Source organism: Coturnix japonica, chromosome 11 (genome assembly GCF_001577835.2).
Source record: "Coturnix japonica isolate 7356 chromosome 11, Coturnix japonica 2.1, whole genome shotgun sequence".
Taxonomy (NCBI): Eukaryota; Metazoa; Chordata; class Aves; order Galliformes; family Phasianidae; genus Coturnix; species Coturnix japonica.
The window spans coordinates 13,208,772-13,233,970 of record NC_029526.1 but is presented as its reverse complement, the minus strand read 5'-3'; the positions used below and the strand labels follow the sequence as shown (position 1 = coordinate 13,233,970).

Genomic DNA, 25,199 nt, shown 5'->3' with positions numbered 1-25,199 from the left:
CCCTACTTTATGAGGGCTTTCTTCATAAAGATAAATGGTTTCCTTGCCAAATCAAATGCAGATTTGAGACAAATTAAGTTAATGTTCAACGGTACAAGGTAGAATGGATGAGGGAACTGTTTTATTTTGCATTGTAATAACCATATACACCTAAATCAATAGCTGTGGAAAAAAAAAAAAAAGGCAATAATATCACGTAACTGCAGGAAATGAAATATAGTGAGACGAAGGGGGGAGCGGGTTGCAGAATGAAAGGATTTGTATTGGAATAATGACATTTCATTAAAAAGGGAAGGAGTGCTATTGAATATAAGTCCATACCAGTAAATTCTATTTCTTATAATAACACTTGAGATGAGTTAAAGTTGCCCAAGTATTGTGATAAAGCATCTCGCTGGATTCCTTTCTTATATTATGCTGTAATTTTATGTTAAAAGAAAAATTTGAAATGTTAAAGAGGCAGTGCATGTTTTCTAAAGTGCTTTCTATCCCTCCTAATGTTTCATTTAACTTGTATATTATCCTGAGCTCCTGCAGCCTGAGCAAGAGGAAGTTTATCAGTTTTGTTCTTCTGTGAGCTTCCATTAAAGAAACAAAACAGAATGTGAACTCGACACTGGTGAAAGGTGTTGATTGAGAGTGCTGGGGGTTAAAGCTCTCTTGTTAACCACAGCACATGCTGGTGAGTAGCAATGCCAGCGAGCAGCAGGGTGAGTCTGAGCTCCCTGTAACATTGAAGGGTCAGATTCTCAGGTGGTGTAAGTCAGCTGCAGCTACCGAAGATACAAAAGTTAATACTTCAGAATGAGCCTGTCTGCAGTCCTTTCTTCAAAGTATCTTGGAAAGGAATCCTGATTCTCCTTGGGGTCAAGGGCAAAGATCCCACTGATTTCAGGAGGATAAGGATTTTGCCCTCTTTCTGTGTATTGCCTCTGGAGTGTCCTTGAAAGAATCACCATTTAAAATCATGGAATAGAATGATAGGATCATTTGTGTTGGAAAGGGTGCCTAAAGACCATCAGGTCCAACTCTCTTGCAGTGAACAGGGACATCTACAACTCCATCAGGTCCAGTCTGTCCGTGAATGTTTCCAGGGACATTCACAAGTGATCATCTGGAACATCACTTCTATTAAAAGGAGTATGGGGCTGTAAAGAAAGGGAGATTGGCAGTGTCCTAATGCTTTTATTTCAGTTGTACAAGCATGACTGGAATTTGGATGTCAGACAGCTGCCTCAGAGCTTCTCCCTGCCATTCCTTTACAGTGTGCGCAGGGCACATGAAGTGTCCATAATCCCTTTGAGCAGTTTTTGCACTGTCTTCTTTTGCAGACAATGTCATAAAAATGCCATGGCATTTAGCATAGAGCTAGACCTGTATTTGTGTAATAATGAAGACAGTTTTGGAACTTCGCTGTGACTTACTGAGTTGCACACTGGAAGAAAGATTAACAAGAGGAGCCCAAAACCAAGAGAACGTGGTACCTCCGTGTGTCAATCTCATGCCATCATATCAAGGCTTCTGTTTCTTTTGATGTGTTTCTGGCAATTGCAGAAATCACGAAATGCTTTATTTGGATTTCCCGTACTAATTGCGTAAAATGACTTTGGTGAAAAATACACGAAGATTCAGAGAACATTTGGATAAAACTTTGCTCATTAGAAATTGTTGGCACCCTGTCTGCCCATCATAGAAGATACATTTTTGTTCAGAGCCCGTGGCTTAATTTCCTTTGAACAGACGTCTGCATGATCCCCTGTGTGCAGTTAAAGGATGAAACTTCTCCCCACATACACAGCTCTGCATCATTGTTCCCCCAATACAATTTGCATCTCTGTCATTCCTACTTATGCCCTGAGCAACCAACCAAGGAGCCGTCCCTTTATGCTGAGCCAGTGGGGGGCTTGCTTTGAATTATTTTTATACTCATAATGAGCTGTGTACTTCACTTGTTGGTTCATTTGTTTTAATAGGGATGGGTCAAGCTTTCTAAAGCAAATTTCAGACCTCATTCAGTTTGAAGAGACTCATTGCTAAGAGCACTCTAAAATTGCATGTGTCTGTACCTGAGGATGTCTGAATTCTTTAGCCTGCTTCAAAACATGATCCAAATATGAGCTCACTGAAGCACATCTACTTTTCAGAACTGCATATTGTGAAATCAGTACCCGTCTGTATCAGCAGGAGTTGGTATCATCATACCGCTGAACGATCCAGGGTTCATCTAGATTCCTATTAATGTATCTCACCTGAGAGCATTGTGGGCTACAGTTTTCATGCAAATGTGTTTGTTTCAGCAACGACATTTATAGCCTTCCTTCGAAAGTTCATCAGCTAAGCATGTAGATAGGCTCATAGCACAGGACGTGGGGTGACTGATGGCATCTGAGGATCTGGCTGTCTTTGATTCAGGCCATGAAGCATCCCCAGCCTCTCGTGTAATGCACCACCAGGAGATTCATTTCAGAATATGTACAACTAACCAACCTCTGGTTTATGCACTGCTCTCACATTTTCTGGTTCTGTTTCTTCTGGATGGGACACCTGGCATATGATCCCTTCAAACTGCCTTTAATTTTACTCCTCATGAAATGAATTATCGACGTGTCCTAAAATCTGAGCCACTCTAAGCAACTGTTGGTGGATTCATTGTGGATTCTTACCAGTAAAATTCACAAGTTGTGCTGTGCTATAAATTACGTAAGTCAACTGGAGAACAGAAACAGTGCCGCGTGGTTTATCCAAATAATAAGCACAGACTTAATGGTAAATATTCACCCTGAACTTTCCAAGAACGTCTTGTAGCATAAAAAAATTTACAGCAGGAATTCTCAGATAGTGATTTTAGGTAATGGGTAAATGTAAGAATTTCACTGTGTTGCAGGAACAGTAAAAAAAGAAAAAGAAAAAAAAAAAAAGAAAAAAAAAAGATGAAATATATTGAATAAAGATTTTATTGTGAGTTATTTGCTCAGCTCTGTAGCAGCATCCATTTTTTCCCCCTATATAAAAATAATGAAGTCAATAAATGTGTTTAGGTGACCTCAGAGACTTACAAAAAGGATGTTATGAGATGGGTGAACGCTGGATACAGTATTTCATTCAGATGCTGAACAGCTGTTGCAGTAGACAATGCTGGCATCCTGTTTTTCACTGTTAATGCTAACTTAAATTGCTTTTTGATTGTGTGTATATTCAATCGTAGTGTGGGAATGTGAAAAAAGGCTCCAAACTTGCCTGTCCTGTCTCACCTGTCTGTGCAGCTTTCTGTGTAATTAGAAATGGTGAGCCAGGAAGCTTGGTGGGCAGCATGAGGGCCTGCATAGAGCTTTGCCCAGATGCTGCTGATAAGGAGCCTGCTGGCTGCATTTGGCTACAGCCTCTTTCTAGAGCCCATTGGGCTGATCAATTGGCCTAGTGCAGATAGATAGGTACAATTCCCTTGTTCCCACACACAAAAAAAGTCAGGGGGTGGCCCGTTGTGCTTTCCTGGGATATGTTCCTCCTAGGAAGTACCTGCCTTGGAACCCATCTGGTCCAAAGTGCTGTGTGCACAGAAATTCAAAATATATTTTACAATGAGACAAACAAATTAGCACTTTAGGACTATCTCTTACACAGATTTAATACTTATGGCAGTTGTGTGTTTCTCCTTTGCTGGACAATGAAAACCAGAGGAATTTAGTGTTGACAATTAACAACATGGAGTTAATTCTGCTTTAGCTTCACCATATCTCTCCATTTTCTTGGAGTTCAGTATTTATTTTCTTTCCAATCCAGCAGCTTTTCCAGTGGAGGGGCAAACCTTGTCAACTGCTGAACAACCTCCTTTGTAAACTGAGTGGGAGCGTGCGATTTGCCCCAGAGCATCTTTTGTAAGTAATTAGTGCAAATCAGTCGATAGATCTGTGTTAGCAGCACCTTAAAAATTGCACTACTTTGGAAAATGTTGCAGTCTATTATATGTTATCTCTTTTAAGTGCCATTGGTTTAAAATGTGAGAAAACTAACCCTTTTTAAAAACAGATCAGTAATACTTTTGATACGGATGGCTTTATGCATTGATGCAGCAGACTGCTGACACGGTGGGTACCTGCAGTCTTGCTCTTATTCCATATAAAAATACTTTTGAGGTATTTCCCCATTAATTACTCACACTGAAGATGGAAGGATATGGAATGATCCATTTGACTTGCCAACTCTGTGGGATGTTCCAGCAGCTCCACAGATTTTCTTCTCACACATATCCTCTCTTTAGCTGAGCTACAGCAACCCATGTGGCAAGCCAAATGCAGGGGCTCTGATCTTATTATGAGGTGGGAGGGGAAGGGTTGAGCTGTATAGATGTGTCGGCTACCAGGGGAGCTTGCTTGGGATTGAGGGATCTGTGAGTCCAAGGACCAGCTCAAATGTCTACTTTGGCATTTCAGGGTCACTCATGGCTGTCAGACTCCACTGGCTGTTCATCTTCTGGTGGTTCAGTTCCTTCATCTGCAAAGTACAGACACTGAATTGCTCCAACCTGCTAATGGGGTCCAGTCTTTTTTTCTTTTTTAATGGAGAGAGATATCATTTGAGTCTCTGTCAGATTTTGTGGTTTTTTCAGCTTCACAGTTCTGCTTTTCAAAGCAGTCTGCCTTTCAAACCCTGGGGAGATGAACTCCAGTGAGTCTGCTGCCATGAGGAGCGCTCTCAGAAGCACAATTTGAGGCCTCCAATACTTCACATTCACCTACCGAAGCCCACTTGTTTGTTGCTTGTATGAATAATTAAAAAAGTGTTTTCAGTAGCTTTGCTTAAATTTTCTAAGCAGGAAAAAAGCTCAGATTCTGAATAGGTACCTGTTTGATAATGGTGACCACTGTATGTCCCTCACTCTGCGATGAGCCTGGCCTGCATTCTTAGCTGTGCATGGAACACAAGCTACGTAGAAAACTAAAATACAGTTTTTTAGGGTGTTTTGGTTCGTTGTTTTATTTTTAAGAGCTGTAATTAAGCAATCATAAAAACCCTTTAAATAAATACAGCTTGCATTTACATTTAACATGCACTTCTGGTGTGCTTGTTTAATTCTTTTTCACCCCATCTGCAGCAGGTGTTCTGAATTCTGCCACTGCCCTTGGACTCGAGCTGCCATGGTGCCTGAAGACATCACCAGGATGGGAGAGGTGGGTTGAAACTGAACAGCCAACCAGTTAGAGAGATGCAGTGTTCTACCCCACTCAAATCCAGGTCTTACAAAGCAATTTAAACTTAATTCTCATCAGAAATGGTGTACGTTCATCTCAGCTGTATAAAGTTCAGCGTTCCCTAGAGACAGAGATCTGGACTGGCTTTTCAGAGGAGCTCAGCAGGCACCAACCCTTGTTAAGAACAACAGGGTGCTGCTCAGGACTGAATGCCTTTGAACATCTGATCATGTCGCTTTATTTATTTATGTAGATTTGTGTATGCACAAATATATACAACATGTCCAGCAAACAGGCGTGCACACACACATGACAGCTCAAGGGCCTGGATTTTCAAAGCATCCTAGGAGAATTCATCGAGAGATGGGTGCCTAATTAAAATTCATCTCCTCCCTGCCTTTGGCATAACTTAAACCTACAGCTAAAACCTAATACCAAAGCATGACTCAGGGGCAGCAGCATAATTCAGTAAAACCCACAAGAAGCAAGCTAGGCAAATTAGCCTTCCTTTCACCAGCCCTACAGTTCCTCATTTCTTATTTTTGAGTATGGAAGAAAAATGACAAATGAATGCCAAGCCTGTAAAATGCTGCCCGTAGGTGGGAGTCTGGGGTCAGGGCTCTCTCTCTGCCATGTATATACATCATACTCTCAGCAAAAAGGGTCTGACTGTTGTTGGGACTGCAGTGTGCTGCTGCATGGGCATGTGAAAACCATACCTGGGTTACATTTGGGTTCTTTGCACAGGAACTGCAAAATCATGGGAGAAACTGTATTGTCTGCCTTCATTTTACTGCAACACAACTAACAGATAAAACTCTTGCTTAAGGATTCCCCAGAATCTTGTTCTTTATCTGTACAAGAAGAAAATCCTGCATCCTGGGTGATTTACCAGTCTGATGGTTTTTATGACAGAATGCAGTGCTGTTTACATTCTAGCCTTGGTCCCAGGAGGGAGGAGGGCACCCAAGCTCAGTGCCTTGCATCTCTGCTGTATCCAGTGCAGCTAACGTAAAGAGCCCACCAGAGGAGGAGATGGAATATGTTCATCAGGAAAACTTCTACATCACCACAAATCTAAAAATCCTCTCTGTATAGGATATATCCTCAGCAGGTAGTTTGGAGGAGTGTAGAAGGTGATTTTGGCTGTTGTGGGGAGGCAGGGAACTGAAGGCCCCTCTGTCCTAACCCAGCTGAGAGCCAGGCTCTCTGGAGGCATTGGACGCTGACACAGGGTATCTCAGAACTGCTTGGCCAAATGTTTTGTTCTCTGATTGCCAGCATTGGGCTCAGAGCTGCTTTATGGAGTCAGAAAGAATGAATCCCAAACCAGTTTTGCTTCCCCAAACCAGTCAGGTTTGCTGCAGTTCTCTCGCTTATGCTTTTGGATGGTACTGACAGTGGAAAATGGATTTTTAATTAAAAAGAAAAGGTATTAACAAATACCTCACATCAAAGCAACTGGTCTCTACCCTAACTAGCCCAGGCTGCCTTCCCCTGCCAGGCTCCTGGACAAACACACTTCACCACTGTGATCTTAAGAGGCTGTAGTATCTTTCAGACAAGCTCATTCCTTAGACTTAATTAAAACCTAGTTCACTCCTTTATTCAATTTATGAGGCCTAGCCAGTAGGATTAAGCGATTACAGGCAAAAAGCCCCATTTGTGAAACACTCATAAGCTCAAGCTGCTAGACTGCTCAGTTGTACTCCATTAAATTAATAAGGAATGAATAGACTGATCCATTATGAATAAAGCTGTGGGGAGCCTCAGCATTGCCTCAGACTCTCTGCACACTCCTTAGAGAACATTTGTGCAAAATGATTATGTTCATATTCATTCAATTGGAATTCTATAAAAGTGGAATGCATAAATTACTCTAAAGATGGGGAGTTTATCTTAAACATTAACTATGTGTGTGAATTAATAAGACTATTATAAAACCATTAGCATTCAGTGTATTTACCTACGTATGCTGCATACCTAAACTAAATTCAACAATTGTTCCTAATTGCTATTCTTGTTGTGTGATCAAGCTGTGGTTCATTTTCCCTTGTAGTTATAATATTTATGAATTAGATTTCCTGTCAGAAGTTCTGAACGCACCTTTCTGGCCCAGCTTTTCATTTGCTCCTTTAGTTTTTCAGAATATCATAAAACAGTGGACTGGATCGTAGTGGTAAACGGAAGATCAGCAGATGTATGATAAAGGACAGCACTGAATAGTGAACATACATGCTCAAAGCAAAACCTTTGCGTTTTATAGAGTACTGGATGGACAAGGAGGCTACAGCAAGACCGAGTAGAAACGTCCAGGTTCAGACAATGAGGAATTCATCCACCAGGCTCTGTCAGATTGTGACTGTGCAGTTGGTTTCTTCTGGAAGAGCCCCCAGTGATGTGGCAGGTAAGAAAATGAACACAAAAACACTAAACAAAAGTAGGGTGGATTGGTTAAAAAGAAAGCACAACAGTTTTTCGAGGACTAACCTGGGTGTGTGTGATGATAAGTAGGAGTGTACTGCAGGAGGGAAGGGCTGAAGGCTGAGCTGCCTAGGGAAGATGCTTTGGGCAGATGACTTCTCCTCCTGTCCTTTCTGCCTTTTGGGATTCACTGTGTTGGTGCAGCTGGAGTAGAGGATCCTATGGGACTAGTGAGTTGATTTGCCAGAGGATGGGCTGAAGCAAAAAGCCCTGCATGGCTAGGACTGATTCAGTATGATCACAGTGAAATGGCAGTGAGGGATACCTAGACATGGCATTATTTTCAGTGCTGTTCCTGAGCAGAGCAAGGAAGTTACGCGTTAACATAGGTTAGCTAGCACGTCTGACCTTCATTGTTCCCAGTGGAAGCAGTGACAATCTATTAGTCCTCCACAAGGGATATCACTGTCTCACAGCAGCTCTGAAAATCCCCCCAGGACGCTCCTGGAACAACAATAATTCAGTGAGAGTTCACACAACGTTAGAGCTCTGTGAAATGTTAGTAACAAATCTCGCCTGGATTGAGAGGGGGATGCGGTAGGAAGGGGGGGAAGGGATCGGTTTGAGAGGACACACAAACATTTCCAACAAGGCTGACCAGGTGGGAGTTTTGCAGCAGGAAAATTGTGCTAATGTTCATGAAATGAAATTGCCAAATAGATAAAAGAAGGAGGAAATCAGGTTTTTAGACTAATCCTGCTTCTGAGGTAGAGTATCAACCTCAAAATCTGCATTTTAAAATGAAAGATGAAGAATTTAAGCTAGGAAACTAGGAAGCCAAGAAAGAGAGTGTCAGCTGAGCTCTCAGGAAATGGAGTGACAGAGTTTTAATACAGCTTGTAGAAAGACTGTTTGAATCAAGGTATGATTGCTCTTGATACCAAAGTAGTACTGTGTATGGATAAGTGAACTTGTAGAAGATTTTGACACATGAAGTGTCTGCAGAAATCTTTTCACCGATGTGCTTTTAGAATAAAAAGATACAAGTCAAGAAATTATTAGGTTGGGTGCTGGATTGCTTAGGCTTTATCTTCTCATCTTCAGTCACAATATCCTTCAGAACATGTTCTGTCTTTTAAATATTCCTATATCCTTTAGCTTGTATCATGCTTGTGTATTGTGTCCTGGCCTAAACTGGAGCACAGGTTAGTGCTTGCAGTGGGTAGAGAGAGATGCCTCGATGTGGGTGTCCTGATCCAGCACTTTGGGATTAAGTAGAGATACAGCATGGTCTGTGTTCAGGGCTAACCTCTAACTTGCTGTTTTGGAGATCTTGCGATTGGGAGGCCTATCTCAAGGCGCAGAGTTACTTGATGTCACTAGGGCCCCTGGGTGGCTTAATCCAGGCTTGATAGGATTAATAAACGAATTCTTGACTGAGCCTGCATGTGAAGGCTGTATTGGAGAAAGGCTTATTCTTTGGCCCAACTCCAAGAGAAACTAATCATCATGAACTTCATGCAGATTTACGATTATTCTTTCTATAGAAAGGGTTCAACCAGCACACTGACAGTAATGAAAAGTCTGCAGAAAAGAACAAAGCCAAACATACACAGGGTAAACATGGTATATAGGTTTGTTTCCCTGAAATCCTTTGGATTTTCACGGAGAACTGATGTAGGAGTGCTATCATGTATTAAAGCAGATAGAATCATTATGCTCATCTCAACTCCAGGAGACAGAAATATCATACAGCATTATTTTTTCAAGAGAGATGATATCACTAAATGAAGTGATAAGAAAGAAAGTTACTGTGGTAGCATGAAATATGTCCACTGGCTGCCATCAGCACAGTAATCTTTTATGTTCAAACTATTACTCAAAGTAAGGATTATTCAAATGCTGTTCTTTTGTGGCATTCTTTTGGATGATCTATGGATGCCTGTAGAAGTCACTGAAAAGAATACTATCATTTCTGGTTGCTCCTTAAAAAAGTGGTGGTTGAAATAATATATCTATTACATTTCAGTACACACATCTGTACGTATTGAAAGTATGGTGTTATAGAAAAGATTTTAAAAGATGCTGTTTAATTATCAAATTTCTAATTAAAAAAAGAATAAAATGAAAGGCTCACACAGAATTTTAAGCTTTTTTTTTTTCTCTCTCCTTTTCTTTTTTCTTTTCTTTTTCATTTTTGTCACTTAAAGAGGGTTGGAAAAGGTTTTGCAATCTATTTTCAACACTCGGTTTTTAGGTATGCATGGATTTATTAGATTATCTCCTACTTGTAGGATTTTCTTAAATAAGGCTGTGGAAGAGTCATTAAAATGAAAACCAAGGCTCTTTCACAGAGTTTTGGTTGCAGGCTTTTGGCGTATTTTTTTTTCAAGGCTAAATTTTTTACATTAAAATGTGATTTTCCTGCTTCTTACACAAAAAGGACACAATGGGTAGACTGAGGCTGTAGAATTCTTTCCTTATTTACAGCAGCAGACCTGTGGTTTATAGAATCCAGAATCTATCTCAAAAGAAGATTAAAATCACTTGGCCAGCCAGGCAGCACAAGATGGCAACAATTCTTCTGTGATCCTTGCAAGTGATTAGTGTATTTTCAGTACCATGGGGACTGTTAATCCTTGTGACTTAAACTAAGTAGTGTAACTACAGATGTTACTACTTTGTAGATTCTGCATTATTTGGATCTCATTAATGTGTGACATGGTTTATGAGCTACATGATATGTGGTGTGTGAATGGGTATACAAGGACGGGGTGCCTCCCACTTGGGGGGCTGTGTAAAGGCTGAGTTCATTTTGTGTACATGCAGTATGGGTGAGCATAAATCTCAGCTCTGGAGAGTCAAGAAACTGCTTGCTCCTTCCCTGTCCTTGCCTGAGAGGCTAAATGGGATGTGTGGTTAAAGAACAGCAGGAGCTGAGAATATGTTACTGGTGCTGTTATCTTGTTTATTGGAAGATGCCAACGTGATCACGCTTAGGGCATGGGGCATCCCTTTTCTCCTTCAAAAGCCCTTGTACCAGTGCTGTTGTGGAATACTGTATTCTGTGTAGTAATAAGTATTTGTGATGGTACTGAATAACAACACCTTGATGGGTAGTTGCTTACTAATTCACACTGGAAGAGGGTGGGGTCATCTTAAGATAACCAGGACTCTCCACCCTGTGTTCAGTGAGATGCTACCACGATGTGTCTGTCAGGCTTTGTACTGCTTGTGCCTCCTTGTTCTCCCTTACACTGACACCTAGGGCAGGTCTCCAGGTCTCAGTTCTGTTTGATTGAGATTGAAAATAGCAATTTAATTTAATTCCTCTGCTGTAGACCACATGGTGGTAGACAGCACAGTAGTATTGATGATCCTGTCCTGGATATCATTTCTCCTTGACATGAAATCTAATATCTTTGAAAGACAAATTTGATAAAAGATGACAGCATGTACCCTGGATAAGACCCACATGAGTATATATGTTCCAGAATATCATTTTTCACACGTTTTGCTAATATTTATGAGTTTTGTGTGCTCAGAACCACTACTGGCACCATGACATGGAAACGTAAGCAGCCACTGTATGTGGAAATGGTGAGTCATTTCCTCTTATATTCTAGATAAGTATTTGCTTGACAGCTTATCATGAGAAAAGAAGCAAGTAGATGTCCATTACGATGAGAGAAAGAGAGAGTCCTACTCATTCTGTCACCTCCTCTAACCTTTTTGGGCATTGTGGATCATTTGTGTTTCTTAAGATGCTGTAGTAATACATTCCTGTTCATCTTCCACTAAGAGATTCCTTCCTTGTCTCAGTGAAGCAACTGGTAATGATATGGATGCACTTAATATATTTGATTTGCCTTCAGATATTCACATTCCGGCGTAAACATATCATATAGATATCTTCCCCCTTGAAAACAAGTAGAACGTCAAAGAATAGCACCACCCATGTGTTTGCATCACAGGAGTCATGATGAGGAAACTTCAGTAATAACGTTTGCTTTCTGAGATGTATGTGTTTAAGTATATTATTAGTCTGGAATCTATGGGAGGCATAGAAGCTCAAAATGAGTGGAATGAACCTGTTGCCTAATGGTGATCCTTGGGAGTGCAGTCTGAAATTGAGATGGAAGAAGATGTATTTAGGGTGCAAAGAGCCAGTAGGGCTGTCCCAGGAGCTGGCACTGTTTTCTTTGTAATGTTCACCATAGCGCTTGCTGAAAAACAGATCAGCAGGAAGAGGGTATTGACCCCTTTGATTCTAAAGTGGGTCCTGAATGGGTCTTCTGATAGATTGAATACTCTGTTAAAAAGTAATTCCCATGAAAGCATAATGCTGCCAAGGTAGAGAAAGGGATAAAGGTCAACTTGGTAATAAATGATAGATATATAATAGTCTAGGAAGATGTGCTAAGATTTTCCAAAGTTTGAGGAGGGGTAATTGGTCTGTTAGGTAATTTTCTATTTCTTATAATATCTTGCCTTTTTTTTTTTTTCTTTTTTTCTTTTTTTTTTTCTATTTGCCCTCTTTTTACGTGTTACATTTTGGCCAATTTCCCTGAAAAGCCTGATAGAGACTCATCATGTAGTATAGGATTGCAAACAGAGTAACCATGTAACAGTGACTTTCGGGTTTCCATTGCATCTCACTCTGACTCTGTGGTACCAGTGGGTCCGGTACCGTGCCATGCCAGTCCCAGTGTGCTGATGTTCTGTTTTCCCATGCTGTATAGTGAATCAATGGATGAAGCTGCACTGTCTCTTCTGGTCTGCAAGCATGTGATTCCAAAGAGCAGTATCCCCTGAAGGGTAATAAACTCTTTAATAACAGTAATGTAGCAACCACAATCATGAAAAAAGTGATTACATTCTACATAAAAATATAAAAGCTCATTTGATCCTGAGGTCCCCTATGGCACATTACCTGGACTTTTATTTAAAATATAACATCTCTTACTTACATCTTATTCAGGTCCTTTGTTAACACTAATATAAAACTCCAGTAAAATTGTCATTGGAGGAATTTAATAAGGAGTGGGGATGGCTCAGCAATCCAAGCTGCTAATTCTGAGTCCCTTCATGAATCTAATCTGGAAAATCATGAGGCTCTCTGCTTGAGTGGTATTACTGAACCCCACTTTGCATACATAAATAAAAGAAGGCAGATAAGAAGATCCCTTTAAAAGCAGGGCTGTATCCTGTCCTAAAATGGGACCGCTTCTACAAGCATCTTTCATGACATATGAAAGTCCCTTCTTGTTTATTGGCTTGCTCTTAATTCATGATGATTTCTCTGTTAATCAAATCCAGACTAGCTCTAGAAATCTAGAATGACACCATGGGGTTTTCTTCCATGTGTCCATCTGAGGATCTGAGAGAGGAAGCTAGCCAGATCCTACTCAATAGTTTGCCTTGTAACTCTATCAAACATGGGTAGGAAAGCAGCCTTCTAAATATTACTTGCCTCCCAGTACAGACAGTATAGAAGTTCTTGAGCCTGTGGGTAGACTTCAAAAGAATCTGAATTCCAGCAGCAAATCTTTGCTCCATCCCTTGTAATCTGTACAGCCAAGCAGAAATATATTCAGACTTTTTCTGCTTTGTCCTTTTTCTGTCAGTACTACATTATTTCCTATTGAAGGCTCCAGGCTTTTTGTTACGTCACCAAGGAATGATCCCCTGTGATGTAACTAAGAACACATGGCAAGCCAATAGCCATCAGCCAGTACAATGAGCTCAGATCAGTTCTGGAAACGGTACTGGCCAAAATGGTGAGTGGAAAGGTGGAGTTTTTAACAGGAGGTGTATTCTCAAACCAGAGACAGAACAGAAGATAAGGAAGTGTGTTAGCAAGTGAGTGGCACAAGCAGATCTCCTTGTGAGCACAGCAAGGGTGCTGTGGTGCTTTAGGGAGCTTTAGCTTTGAGGCTGTGGTGTAAAATAATCTGCTTTATGCTGAAGCTTTGAGTGTTCTTGAGGGCCAGGGGCCTACCTTTCTTTCTCAGTGTGCTAATTGTCTTCTCTCTATTGGAAGCCAGCTAATTTAGGCAAAGAAACGTGTTGCTTCTTGTTTTTCAAGTATATCCATGCACTGAAAGTCATTCTGGGAGCTCCCTCAGAATGTTTTGTGGCTGTTAAACATCATTTGTCACTACCTCTTGCATGATGTACTCCCCCCAGCAGCTGCTGCACACGCTGAATATATCATATACATCAGTCGCTCTGAAAGTGATGCTTCCTACATACAGTCTCCCCTGTATGTTGTAACCCTCTCTAACCCTGTTCTTATTCCTGCTCTGTGATCCATTTCTTGTCTCATTAGAGGAGTATGGTCAGTGATGGCTCTAAGGCAGGGATCGCCTCTTTGTCATATATGCATGTAGGCATGTAATCCAACAGGGCTAGTGTTTCTATGTGTTAAAGTGAGACAAATGCATAATAGGAATCAAGGTAATAAGACTGCCTGAAATGAATGTCATAAAAGATTGTGTCTTGCAAAGCTTTCTCATCTTCTCCTCCATGGAGCTGACTGCAGCATCAACCGAGATTTTAAAACGCCTTTGTTTTTGAAGTGATGAGCCTTTAAAAGATAATATTGCATGGGTAGCCCTAGTGAATAGGAGTTGAGGGAGATGCATGCTACCGCGCTCATTCTCTTACTAGTCATTGACTGGAAATGTTCACAAAAGGAATAAAGAGTACATTTGCCTTGTTAATACAATTTGTATTACATATTCATAAACCATTTTATAAAGCTCCCAAGGAAAAATTCAATTGTACTGAAAGCACATAATGGTAGAGCGGCCATACAGAAAACAGGCAGCATGTTACAGAATTAACTGCACAATGAATGAAATGCTATGTCTATAATAAACTCATTCAGATATAAATTATGGGAGAGAAGATGAAATGTTTGTTAAGCAATAAAGCTTGCAACCGTACATGTGAAATTGAATGGGATTTATCATAAAATATTATGGAGGATACAGGCTGAATATGTGTTACAAATTGACTGAATTAAAAATAATCCAAGGAAAGCAAGCTTTTGGGAGACTGAAAATTTTAGGAAATGAGTTCATAAGCTTTTTAGCTCTGACCCAAAGTCCCTTGGTGCCAAGAAAAAGAGAGGCAAGAAAATAAGAACGGAATAATTTCTTAGAGGACCGCAGTTATGTTGTCTTAATTTTAACCTCCTAAATTTTGTCAAATAATCAGACTCCCTGTTGAGCAAACAGCATCTCACTGGAGTGGAGGGTAAGGGAATTTGGCCCACCAGTGTTTGGTTAGTATGATTTACAATGGAAGACTTTTTTTTTCCCCTGAACTGTTTATCTCAGTAAGGCCGTTGTACTGAGGGTAGGATAGATGATATTTTGGTTGGACCTTAACGAGATATGCGGTATGTTTTCCCAAAAGACCTTACCAGATAACTCAACGCAAACAACAGAGTTGCTAACGAGCGCATTCTGTGGGATCCCATACCAAGCACCACTGAAGTCCAATTCTCAAAGTTACGCAGCCTAAGCTGTAGCTTTTTACTTCCAAAAATTGAAAATATTTAGAGTTGTTGTTGTTGGGTTTTTTTACAGCATGATGAAAACACTGTTTTTTATTCACAAAAAAAGCTATTCATAGGATCCTTAGAATTAGATTTAAAATTCAAAGGGATGTGTGTGAGATATGGAGATAGATAGAAAGAGGGCAGGAGAAGCCATAGGACAAAGAGGAGCTTCTGTAGGAGCTGTAAGCAGGGCACGCTGGGATCCTGCAGGCTTTGGATGCGGAGATAAGCGAAGCCAAGCTGCAGGCACAGTCCTTATATGCCCACCGACCCGGGATGGCTGCTTCTGCAGGTGCTCGTTGGTGCTGGTGAGACCGAAGGGATAAACACCACACTTTCCCTTGGTTAACCCGCTGGCTGACCCATAGGTTTCATTTAATCTCTCAGACCATGCAGCCTAACAGAACCCTTTGTATTTTGTCATTGCGTGCTGTGTAAAAATTAAAGGGATTCCCCTCATCAGAGCCACACGCAGAAAGCACTTGGAGTTGTTAACCAGCAGCATTTTAATTTCAAGAGGTAATGCTGAGCCGCTGCAGGACCATTATAGCAGGGCTAAATATAAACGAGTGAGGAGAAATTAGCTGAAGTGGACTCCATTTTGCTTCCCTGCCAGATGGATGCACTTACCCAGGTGTAAGATATTCTGTGGATATTTTTGTTTCTTTTTTTTTCTCACTGGACAAACTGCGCTGAGTGCAGACATCCATTGGCCTCCCCCAGCGTATCAAGAGTGGCTGGTAACATTGCCCTTTTAAGAAACGTGGCACGTGCCCAGCACTTTTGGATTGAATTTTATTCATAGGAATCAGGCTATGAAAACCCTCTTCCCTTCAGAGGAAGAAAGGCCTGTTAGCTTGTCAGTCTGCATCTGAAATGCCAAGGGTTCAAAGCTGCTCATCAGTGCTGGTTGACATTCCCCTTTAGTGCCTTTGGAAGTATCGAGTTTGCAGTTATTGACTGCATTGCTGAGTTATCTGTTGTATAAGCACAATTTCCATAAGGGACATAAGGCAGGGGACGTGTTCACCATCCATTTTAAGTCATGGTTGATTTGATTTTCTGTGTGTTTTGTTTTTGTTTTTTTTTTTCTCTAAACATATTTCTCTCAAACTGTAAATTGTAACCATGTCTTTGATTGTGTTCTGTTCACAGAGCGATAGCATCCATTTGCCTTTTTCTTTTTTCCTTAATGATTTGCTTAGAGGTGTGGAAGGAAGTAGAGGAGGTGAAATACCTTACTCCCCTTAGTTAAAGGCTTTCCAGCCAGAATCAGCAGTGTGGCAGTGGGGGATCCATTAGCACTGTAACAGAGCAGGCAGATCCACTGAACATGCATTTCAATAAGAGACTCAGGATCTCCCATCTATACATTACTATTCAAATGCTTTGTTTTTCTTTGATTAGTGACAGAATTCCCACGCGTTCTCAATACACCTGGGTGAGAATTCTCTGGGAGCACAAGAATTGTAAAGTTGGTTGAGGGGAGAAACACGTCATGTATAAACTGCCCTGGGCAAAGAAAATGCATCAAGTTTTGAAATGCTGCATGCAGGCAGTTCAACAGAAAGTGAATTGTAGACAGAAACACGACATTCACTTGGTACAACATCAGCAAGGATGTCTTATTCAGTCCTGTCTTTTTACCACTTATGTTATTGCAAGTGAAGAAGCAATATCCCCCAATAAGGCAAGTTTTGTTCCTAGATACATGTGCATAATGATGAATGACCCTTTGGATCTGGGAGAGAATTTATTTTGATGGGAGCTCTACATTCTGCTCTTAGGGCAGGGTCTTGCCCAATTTGTTTTACATGCTCAACAGTTACAATTTACATGAGCCAATCGCAGTGATTAAGTATCCTTCATACAAAAGGGAATGTTACTGTGGGTAAACTAATCTGGAAAAATTAAAGTCATCCTCCAAGAGCAATTTGGTTTTTGCAAGAAACACAAATCTGAGCGAAACCTTCTTCTAAGGTAATATTACCATGATATTTTGATATTCTGACACAGATCTCATCTTGTGGGATTGCTGGGTTTTGTGACACGCCGAAATAAGAGGTCAGAGGATTCTTATGACACATGTATAATGCCCACTTAGCAGATGGGAGAAACGGGGAGTGTTCAAGCTAGTATATCCAGTAATTTTAGGTGCTGTGATTAAATGCTGAGCCTGCCATCTCTGGAATAGCATCTGCTGGGCCCAGAAGGAGCTCTCAGCTTTCTGACTCAGATGGAAGAATGCTTTGTGTCTTCCTAAAGGAAGGTCCAGCTCCTGGTCCAGATGACTGACAGTGATGTGCTGTGTGCCAGCCTCTCCCTCGGGCTTAATGAGAAGCGGTAGGTACAGTGAACCTACGTGTCTCTACTTGTTTATGCAAAAAAAGAAAGAAAATTGGCTCCCAGAATTAGCGAGTGCTTTTCAAGAATTTTGTCCAAACAGTTTGCTGCAGTGAGTCAGTAGCAGAGGTATGAACGGAGCCCAGGGCTCCTCACTTCTGGCCCCATGCACTAACCACTGAGACCGTTTACTTTTCTAGCCAGGGCCAGAGAAAAGATGTGAAAATACCACAGGCAAAATTTGGTTTTTGCAATTTTTCCACTCAGTTTTGCAGACTCAGGAGGTTTGGTTAGCTTTCCGTGTTGAGCAAGAATATAATATTGGCTCTGCTGTGAAGTTTTGCACTTCTAGGTGTGTGAAAGATGAGTCTTCCCTCATGCCTTCTCAACTGTGAGCTCTGCGTTGAGGGGGAGTGGAGATGTATGCTGAGTTCTTTGGCGATGGGAACAGAAAGATGGCTGAACAAGCAGAACTCAGCCACTGGGGCATTGCACGTGTGATGGGAATGCTCACTGGCCTCCAAGACTCAGTTGCAAAGAGAATGGAGGATGGGGAGAACAGGCAGGCCAGGTAGAGCCCGTGGTTGGCCGCCCTGCTCTGTTCTGCTTCTGGTGATCCAGTCTGGGAATCAGCAGGCCAGTGGTGCCCCGTCATTAAGGAAAGGCATGTCTGTAATTAATGGCAAATGGCCTGATACAATAAAAGGCATGTCTGCCTTCTGCATTGCGTAGCCCGCATAGGGCTGCAAAAGACGCCAAAGAAAATCAATGTTAAGCAGCTTGTATGGATTTGTGCAGACCTATACAGTGCCAAAGTCCAGACATATTTCTCATCGAGCTGAGTCCTCGTATGTTTTATTTATAATTTAATGCTAAAATTTATGAAGGAGATGCATGGCAGAGGGAGAGCCCATAACCTTGTCATTCCTTTTCTTAAAGCAGCAGCTACTAGATCTTGGAAAGAATTACATCCACCTCCTTCCCTCTGAATCCCCATCATAAAACGTAACACGGTAGAAATTCTTTTCCCTCTGTGTCTGTTCTCACTGAACTGGCTGTACAGCTGAGTTGCCCACTGTGTGTCAGGCAGCAAGTTGTTATCGAAATCACTAACTGCCAATCACTTGCTCTAAACTAAATCACTGCAAATGTTATTCATCAAGCATGCCATGTTACATTACAGGCTTCTATAACTCAAACACTTAAGGTATGAAAGAAATTAATTTCCTGTATTATTTTCCGTGAAAACAAATAAACAGCACTGGGTGCCTCTTTAAAGTCAATTGGAGGATTGATTTTAATTCAAATTATGTTTTGCAATAGTTTGAATGCTCACCGCTAGGAGCTGAAATGGTGACATTTCAAATACGGATACTGAGATTTCAGAATGCCACATGCTATCAACATTTGTACCAAAATTTAAACCATTGCCATAAGATAATAAAGAGAGTCTACATTACAATATATACAATATAACAGCAGCATTCACAACCCTGTTTAGAAGGAGGGAAGGATTTTTACAGAATGCAATATTTAGAGGGGTTTTTATTTTGCAATTTTGAACCATGATGTCAAAATTACATTTCCCCTGAAGCTGTGGATTAGGCTTTCCCTTCTCTCTGACATCAAACACATTTGTATTAGGGAATCTCAGATGTAACGGCAAGGTGCAGGATGTCTGCTGGTGTATATTCATCCAGGTAAGCACTGCAGATTTGGCAGAGCTTGATTGAATTGCACTTAAAAGCTGAAAGTGAAGAGGCTGACAGGGAAAGAGCACAGGTTCCTGCAGTGAAGATCTAACAACAAGAGAACCTCAGAATTTTTTGTTCAGTTAAGTTGCCAATAACAGGTGGGAGTCCAAAACTCACCCAGCATTCCTGGGTAAGCATCCAAATGTTGCATGTATTTCTATGTTCGTGTGAATTACCCGAACAGTCTGGGTCAGCAGAATCTGAGCTAGGAGTCTCGGGAAGGGCTGTCACATGAGATGCCTGGTTAAGTTGGGTTAAACAGTTAAATATTATCACTTTTATAAGTGAAAGAGAAAAGAAATTTCACATCATCAAAACATTTCACTTTTTTTTTAAAAACAAAAACATTTGTTTCCTCTTTTTGTTTCCCCTTTTTCGGACCATAAATATGTCAGTTGTTTAAAAGATGGGGCTGCCCTTATAAACGTATCGAAGATAAGCTAGGTTGTAAAGGATTCAGGTTCATGAACTGTGTTTGTACAGTCTATTGTTTAGTACTCATGAATAATTGATTCTTGTCCTTCCTGCACAAATATTCAGTCAGATACCATTCAAATTGATAGCAGGTGTCTGATCTAGGAAAAAATGGCTATGTTCTTAAGATGAGATGTGATTGTAATACAACACAACTTCAGCAGTGGAGTGCAGAGCAGAGTCACACATTTCAAACAGGACATTTTAAGAGAGAGAGTTTCTAAGTGAAACACCATAGAGTGTAATTGTCTGGCGTATTTTGGGTAAGTAACTATCCCAAAGCACAATTATTACATGTTATAAGTATGTATGTATGTATGAAATGGAGAATTGATATTTAGAAAATTACTTATTCCAATAAGAATTTACATTACAGAAAGAGAAGAATATAGTTCTGTGTATACTGTAATTCCATAGGATTCTTACATTCCCAATATTAAAAACCTGCTTATGATTTCCTCAGACCATGTGATGACCAGGAGACATAGAATAATTGCATTATGTGATATATTATTTAAGATCCGGTAAGAAGGTGCCTGTTTTATAAAGCACAGCTTCTTTTCAGATGAGTTACAGCTTTCCTCTACTGGAAGCTTCCTATAAGTCAGTGTATAGTAAAGCAAAACAAAATGTGCATAGAAACAGAGCAGGGTGCAAGACCTGCTAGTGTATCCTTGAGTCTTGGAGCAATGCTCCTTTCTTGCTTAGGGAGGTTTGTTGATGTGAGTGAAGTTATGCCTAATATGGCGGGAGTATCTGCGGAGAGAGCATAGATATATAACTAGAATTTTGCTCCCAGGCACATGAAAATAAATCTGAGAAGTCAGAGGTCCAGTATGCTCCAACTGAAGCAAATGCAAGTTTGGTCATTGAATTAGCCAAGAGAAAAATCATGTCTTAGTTGGTAGTGTGAAATACTGAGTATTTTCCCTGTGTAATTTATGATACTAGTAGGAACTCTTTGGAGGAGATGTTGAGCAAATGTTTAAATATATATATACATATATATATGCCTCTTAATTCTGATCCACTGTTACCCAGTGCATGAATTTCCTTTCATCCTGCAAGGTTATTTTTACAGTTACTATTTTTATTTTGTTGGGGTTCTTTCCCCCCCTCTCTCCCACCCTCTGAATTCAGTGCTTAAAAATATGAAATTGGAAATGATAAGAATTATTTTCACCTGCTTGTCAATTAGGATAATTTTCCCTATTTCTTTGTTTGCAGGGCCTGTGTTCTCTTTCCCATCAAAATGGCTCTATGGGTTTAGAAGAGAGGTTCTGTTGTGTAGCATTCATGGCCTATGCAGTCTTTGAACATACACATCTGCTTACCAACATGGAAAGGTGTTTGTATGTTTACAGGCAGGATGAGCTCAGGCCAGTCATTAGATCAATGAATGGTCATGCAAGGATAAGGTTTTTTTGTAGTCCCATTGCATATTTAATTGGAACCTGGCAGTGAACAATTCTCCCACATCCTTCAGCCTGCCTGCTCTCTTGTGTTTCCAAACAGTTCATTCAGCCACGGAGTTTTAACTCTCATTGTTTATCTGCATCTTAATAATGGCTGGCAATTCTTGAATTCTCAGATACCTTCCCCCCCTCTCCCAAACCTTCAGAGCCATCTTTCAATCCTCCCTGCACTCCATCCATCCAGTCCCCCATCACACAAACATATCAGCACGTTGCAACTTTCTGCTTGAAGCAGGGAGAAGAGGCCAGGTGCTGCATCTGCTAAACTAACTGCAGGCATCAAGGTATTTGAGAGAGCTCTGCTCTGGTCAGATGAGAATCCCTTTTTGGGCTGCTTATTTGGGTGAAGTGTTTATGCTTCAGAGTGTCATAAAAACTAAAAAGTTCTCATTTCTTTTTTGAATACGAAACAACTGTCCTTTTGAACGCCCAAAGAAGCGCTTTTGTTGTACTCGATCTGCTCAGGATTCCAGTGCATAAATCCCAGTATTTTTAGGGACTGCAGACCCTGAAGCCAGTAGCATGTTAAAATGCTCAATCTTCTTTAAATATTACCCTTCCTCTGACCTTCCTTCATTTTCCATGCTGGATTCCACTTCTGAATCTATTCATTTTGAATAGGCAGCAAAATCCTTCCTTGGAAGAGACAACACAGATACACCTTGCCAGCTGTAGCAGTTCGTAATGTATACATTACTGAAATATTGGCAGTAGTTTCTGAAACCACAAACAGAATTAGTTGTACCCAGAGAAACATACTTTCTTTTGGTGGCTTGAATAGCCAACAATTACTAAAAATATCTGCTCATTTCTATAACTTCAGAAGATAACACAGGATTTAGTTCACAAGTGACATAATGCATGGATCAACTCTTCATAAAGACTTCTTTTTCCCATGTTATGTTAAAACTATTCACATGGGGCAGCATACAAAGGGAGATATTTCTTTTTCTGTTTTATTAAGAGCATGTAATGCTTGCTAAAGGTTTCAAGTTTCTGCTTTCCAGTATTAAACTGACCAAGCTCAGTTGCAAACGTTGTCCTGCAAACCCTGTGCTTGTGTGCCTAACTGAGCCCAGGAGAAACTGCAGCAGTGTTTGTGACCTATTACTTCAGGTAGACGTGGCCCTCTGTGGGAAGGGTCCTCTCAGCAAACATGCAGAGCAAGCAGTAGCTTTGGGTAGTTTATAGAGCTGGGACAGGAGAAGGCTAAAGAGTAAATGGGATCAAAGCCATCTGTTGAAACATCATACCAGAGAGCTGGTGAAGAGATGAACTGTCATGGATCACTGCAGTAATGAACCTAAACCTGAAAGACAAAACTTTTGTAATCTGGACTCTAACAGTGTTTTTTGGCTTGGAATTCTTCCTTTTCTTGTTGATAGTAAGCCAGGATTTGGTAGTGTATTCCTTTTACTTTAATGAGAAGTCACTTGATAACCATGGGCTGCTACAAAGAAGGAATGCACCTTTTCAAAGGGAGAAAAAGAAGGGACCAGGAATTCATAAGCCAGTCAGCCCAGCAGTTATTCCTGGAAATCCATTGGAACAAATCTTGAAAAAAAAAAAGTCTTTCTAGCCATTCAAATGATAAGGAGGTTGTAAAAGATAGGATAAGATTGAAGTGATTTGTTCTCAGCAAATCCATATGATTCCTTTCTCTGAAAGAACAACTTGCCTGGGTAAGGGGGAAAGATACTGCTGAAATATCATGATTTCAGGTTCTGTTTTTGTCTCATATGATGTCCTTGTGAAAAGGTAGGAAAAAAAGTTCCAATAGAGAGTGCACAGCTGAAGAACTTCATCGGACACCTTAGAAATCAAGAAGGCATCTTGAATTGAGAGGAGTGTGACAATAAAATATGTGTTTTATAGAAGATGACCTGTGAAGAAAAGTTGTGGGAACTGATAAGCCTACAGAGAAATCATCAGGATAGTCTTTTCAATATGAGAATGTTGTGCACAGGATGGTGCTTATTGTTCTCTCTCCACTTGAGGGAATTCGAGAGAAACCAATTTAATTTTCAGCCAAGATACATTAGGATGACTGGGAGGAAAACTTTCTGACCGCAAGGGGAATTGAGTAATGATGCAGACTTCATCAGAGGGTTTCCAGAACAGGGCAGACAGATGTTAAGGGGGGGAGTCTGGCGCTACTAACCATTCAAAGGCTGGGGAGGTCCTATCCTGGCCTGTGTTATTACCTGGGAAGAGCAACCCAAGAGAAAAGCTGCTGCCAAGAGAATAGGAACGGACAGTGTTCTTATCAGATATTGATAAATTGCTCGCTCTTAGAGATGGAGATGGTATTACTTTCCAGATAAAAAAAGTTTGCTCATTATAAATTGATGGTAATATGCGTGTTTTTATATCTACAGAAAACAATGTAAAATGTTATAAAGACATAGCATACCAATGATAGACTATCACAGTCTATTTATACGTTCTGATAATAGGCCTAACTCCTTATTTTAAGCATCAATTACATTGTGATCTAATAAAAGATTAGGTTCTTTTAGAGTAACTGTTACTAGACTCACATGCAGTTTTAATTCACGTACAAATGTTTGTAGGCCTCCTGAGAACTTATAATAATAGGACAGGAGAGAATGATGCAGAATTCATTTTAATTTGCTTGTCTTGGAAATACCCTTTGCTGTTTATATTACAAATTTCAATGTACATCTCAGAGGATCAGAGCAAGTATAAATATCTATACCAATTTACAAGTGTACCATTTTTAGAACCTCTTGTATATTTTCTGGTTAGGCATGCTATCCATTATCTTTTGAGGCCCATTTTTCTTACAAATATGAAAAACAATAAGTAGAGCTAATGTGCAGAATCCCAAAAGCTGTAGTTGGGAGCATAACGTGAGCCCCACATTCTCAATTTTAGATGTACCTTGCTTTCATCCTCAGATGAAAGAACCCCGCCGCTCACCTCTGCCTCCCCACTGCCAACAGCAGCAAGGCTGCAGTATCCAAAGTTCAGCAGAGATTTCAACAGTTCTCGATTACTCTTGATGAATCTGTAAGGTACTCCCGTACTCATACCCAGACAGCGCGTACTGATGAGTTACTCAGGTGTACGATATTACTTTGGTCTGCTGTCACTTGGCTGTTTGCATTTCCGCTTGCTCATCAGCAGTGACCTATCTGCAGTCTCAGCTGACTTGGCTAAAAAAGTTCTATCAGTAAAAAGAATCAGAAGTACACCAAGGGAAGGATAGTGTATTACTTTGTGATGGTAGAGCTCAATGAACTTTTAGCTCATTAAGCAATGAAATATTGCACATTTTCAAGCTAAAGAAAAAGAAAAAAAAAAAAAAAAAGGAAACTTCAGCTACTCCAGAACATCTTTGTTTCTTTAATAGAAACATGTTTCCTCTTTAACCCCCCTCCTCCCCACACTTCTTTATGTGCCATAAAGATCATCCTCATTATGTCTGTTGAGTTGCCCAGCAGCCAAAAAGCATCAGAGCTGCCACTAAATGAATTTGACAAAAAACATGTCTGAAATGGTGGGCAGGCCACTCCCATTGGGTTATTGTATGCTATGCCACAGATTTTAAACAGTTAAGAAAACCAATTAGTATCAAGCAAGCATACAATACCATTTTGTTCTGTAATTCTACCTGTCACTTTTTTATTTCCCATTTCGTTCTCATCTTTCTTCATAATTGGATACGAAAATGCTAAGCTGTAACTGCTTGTGCGAAGAAAGATGAGAGACACTCTGAGCCCATCAGCGTGTGTGTTAGACGCTGAGCACTGTGAAACTCCAAAATCAGTTGGAAAGTGATGATTCAACCAATAATGTACAGTATGATATATGTAACGAAATGGGAAGCTAGAAAGAGCTGAGCTGTGTGGCTTAACTGCTCTAATAGATGCTGTGTTTTACAGACCAATGCTTGAACATCTGTATTGGATAGTTTCTAGTGAGGGAACAGCAGTAGCCATAAAAT

General features: G+C 40.5%; 1 protein-coding gene across 23 annotated transcripts in view; it reads left to right on the top strand.

Annotated features, from left to right (window-relative positions):
* The window catches only part of MAF (MAF bZIP transcription factor), a 698,813-nt gene that overhangs the window by 286,646 nt on the left and 386,968 nt on the right, over positions 1-25,199 (top strand). For 21 of the 23 annotated variants that reach the window (XR_001557781.2, XR_001557767.2, XR_004308685.1 and 18 more), the window contains 3 exons: positions 3,781-3,875; positions 5,093-5,168; positions 7,456-7,596. The gene's annotated coding sequence lies outside the window, so the exon portion shown is untranslated. The remainder of the gene's footprint in view (positions 1-3,780; positions 3,876-5,092; positions 5,169-7,455; positions 7,597-25,199) is intronic. The other 2 variants (XR_001557779.2, XR_001557786.2) reach the window with 2 other exon arrangements.